At 44.7% G+C, this 3,760-nt stretch overlaps 1 non-coding gene across 1 annotated transcript; it reads left to right on the top strand.

Moving 5' to 3' along the window:
* The first annotated feature begins 1,341 nt into the window (after positions 1–1,341).
* Positions 1,342–1,488, top strand: LOC132006630 (U4 spliceosomal RNA). Its single transcript, XR_009401163.1, has one exon. It is a non-coding gene; the product is annotated as a U4 spliceosomal RNA (small nuclear RNA).
* Positions 1,489–3,760: the final 2,272 nt, after the last annotated feature.

The raw sequence follows: 3,760 nt of genomic DNA on the forward strand, positions 1-3,760 counted from the left end.
GGCATTCAGCGTTTTCTAAGGGGCATTGAACCAAAGAATCCTAAGAGCCTGTGGGTGATCTGGGCTCCTCTGTACTGAGCCATGTGCTAACTCATTGTCGTCACCAACACTAGGTTACCGCTGCCTTGTGACTTAAGTCCCAGGCTTCAAGCTTTTACGAAACTTTTAGCAGCAAAGTCCAAATCAGCAGACCACAGATGTAGAGCGTAAACTAGGAAGCCGCAGACCAGCCAGGAGCCTCGGGCCAGAAGACCTGGATGCTCATCCTAGCTTCCAGTGTGAACAAGTCAGTTCATGTTTCTAAGGCTCACGAGCTCCTTTGCAAAACTGTTTGGTCTCAATGAACTTTGAAGCCCTACCCAGTGTAGGAAAAACAAACGTTAAGAAAAAATCCCAATGTGAGACTCTGTCATGAGATACTATCCTTCTCTGGGGAGAAACCAGCATGTTGTTGCCACGATGCTTTAGGAGGTAACAACAAGCTCACACTGGGCTGTGCCACAAGATCTGACCCTCAGTCTCGCTGGCTTTTGGGCCAGATGACACTGGTTCCGGAAATGAAGTGGTTTTGGAGCAGCCATGGCCACTGACTTTCATGCTGTCAAGGGCTGCTTGTGCGCCGCAACGGCAGAGCTGGCGTGTCACGACAGAGACGCTATGGCCTACAAAGCCCCAAATATCTGAAATCTTGCCCTTTATACAAAAAGTTTACCAAACCCTGGATGCAAATATTTTTGTCAATACAACCAATATAATCGTACTTAAGAATGTTACCTTATTTCAAAACAGAGTTGACATAATTAGTTAAGACACTGACATAATTAGTTAAGATGTGGTCATGCTGGAATTGGGTGGGCCCCAATCCAATGTGACCCATGTCCTTAAGAGATGAGACACATACACACAGACTGAGTGTCATGTGACAACACAGGCCGAGACTGGGCGGCTACAGCCGCAACCCAACCAATGCCAAAGTTTGCTGGCAAATACGAGAAGCTCGGGAGAGCTGAGGAAGGACTGCCCTACAGGTTTCAGAGCCAACGTGGCTCTACTGAAATCTTGACTTCATACTTCTGACTTCCAAGACTGAGAGAACACATTCCCCTTTTTTGCAACCATTTGGTTTGTGGTATTTTGTTACAGCAGTCCTGGCAAACTAATACATAGATATATTGAATCAAGTCTCGTAGTTCAGTACAAGAGTTTGTGCACCTCTAATAAATTGGCTTTATAGCTGAACCCACTTCTCTTTTTCTGGTTGTGTAGAGCTCTTTGGGCTTGGCCCCACTTACTCTCTACACATGGGAGGGCATATATTTTGCTATGAGAATCGCTTTTTCAAGCTTTGCACAGCAGCAGTATCGTAGCCAATGAGGTTTATCTGAGGCACGATTATTGCTAATTGAGAATCATTTTTTCCTATCTACCTCAATAAATACTTTTTAGAAAAATTTTGCACAAACGCTGTGCCTTTTACAAGAGCACGTTTACTAAAAAGATGAGTGGAAGTACCTTTTCTCCAACACTTCTAACTCTAACAGGGTTCTCTCTTCCATGGGCGTGCAGTGGGTTGAGAAACTAAAACACTCGTCCTCCCCACCAAGGTTCTTCTTTTCTGTGACTGTGATTTACTGCACTACCCATTAATCTTAGTGTCTGAAACCAGCCCAAGTGCTCCTCCCCTGAATCAGACACAACCCACGAAGATCAACATCCTTCACGAAGCATAGCCGTTCATGCAGGTTCTGTCTCAGTCGCTGGTAAATAGCAGCACTGATGATGACAGGACTTTTTGGCTTTTTAAGCTATAAACTTGCTCAAGAATTTTGATTCATAGCTGGACACAAAATACTGTGTGAATGTTGATTAGCAGGTGGTCCCATCAGGTGGATGAATTACTTACACTTTCTTCATAGCTATTCACAGTTCATTTTCCCTTCAGGATTTTTTGGTAAGAGCTTGGAGCTCTAACGTGTTTGGGTTTTAGATTCTGGAAGGAGTGCTGTGGAATTTTTGGCACTCTCTCTTGAGTGATTTATGCAATGCTCCCATTGGACAATTTGTTTTACGCATGTGTGACAGGGCTGGTGCTGGACTTCTGCTTTGGAAATGCTTGTTTCAAATTTGCATGTGGCAGCCCTTCTGGGCCCTGCAGCTTTACATGTGAAGGAAGAAATCCTTCCCCAGGTGACACTTACACTGCATCCTTAGGGAAAATATCCTGAGATCTTTTCTCTCCTCTTCTCATTGGGAAGAATCATTAGGAAGCAAAGAGTAGAAACTCTGATTTTAAGATTGGCAGGGAAAATACCCAGCTAAAATAACTTGGAAACATGCTGGAATTTCTTTCAGGAACATGATGTATAGAGGAACGATAATTAAAACAAGAGTCTCTGAGGCAGAAAGCCGCCAAGCAGCAAGCTCTGTGAAGGCATCTGGTTAGAGTTTCTCTTCGATGATGGTAGCTCACCAGTGGCCCTTCCACTTGTGGGAATGAGCATCAACCTCGTTAAACAGAACAGGTATGGCAAACAAGTCATCTCAATTACCCCGAAGGTAGCTGTGTTGAAGCCTCAGCCCTCTTGAAGTAACTCTTGTCAGGCCATCCTCTGGGAGAGTGGCAAATTAACTAGATTCCTAAAGAGCAGCATCAGTCACGTGTCCTAGAACTGATTCGGGAAGATGGTGGAGATAATTTGCTGGATTTTAAACAGGCTATTGCATCTAGTCAGTGTACTGCCCCTATCAATGAATAAGATACTGTAGTCTCAATCTTTCGCTGTAAGTTGGGAACCAGGCAGGGTGAAGGGGCAAGCCCACTGTGCGATAATCAGAAGACTGATGCTTACACATTCAGCAGTCTGGTTTGTTAACAGGAAGTCTGGATTCACACAGAAGAATGAGTCTGGCTCATTAATATCTATCTTAATTAGGGTTTACAAATGATTTTGTAGTTGTCAATCACCATGCTCAGTGCCATGGGAGAGACAAATTGTACCCAGATTTACCCTAATAAAGGCAAAGATTAATTTGGGTATTCTTCGAGAGGGCACTGTGTCAATTAGGGTCCATGAAGCAGACAGATGACAGACTGAAAAGAGTTGGAGCAAAGAGGGTTTAATGAAGAAACAGGGCTAAGGGAGCCATCAAGGGATGTTTAAGTGCTAAGGGAGAGCAACAATACCAACCTGTCCCCACAGGGGAGGAGTGCCATTGCTGGAGAGTGGACAGTTAAAGCAATGGGAGAAGGCACGAGTCCCTTTGCCAGAGACAGTGGAGCCACTGTCAGATTGCTGCAGACTGGGAGGAAGTCTTCTGCAGGTGCCATGTGTTTGCCCAAACTCAGGGGTGCACTGGGTCAGGGTACCCTGGAGATGCCATCTATAGCATACAGGCTCCTGAGGCACAGAGCAGGACACAGAGGAGTAGGCATGAGGACAAGGCAAACAAAAACTAATTTTGGGCACAGGCACCTAAAAATGAAGTAGGCCTCTCTTTTGTATAAGATTGTAACCAAAGCTTATGTTGGGGTGAATCACTTTTTTTCTGTATAGGGTCACTTATGTGATTCCCTCCCCTCACTCCCCCCTCCTCCATCACACAGGCTCACTCTAATAGCTGCATTACTGTAGGGTAAATAGGAATTCCTTGCTGGGAAGAGGGGAGAATAATAAGGAAACTTACTGTTGCCAGAAATATCTTGGATATAAAGTAAACTTAGTATGAGAACATTGGTTTCTGGAGAGGACATGGCCTAATT

This window comes from Mustela nigripes, chromosome 18 (assembly GCF_022355385.1).
Source record: "Mustela nigripes isolate SB6536 chromosome 18, MUSNIG.SB6536, whole genome shotgun sequence".
Taxonomy (NCBI): Eukaryota; Metazoa; Chordata; class Mammalia; order Carnivora; family Mustelidae; genus Mustela; species Mustela nigripes.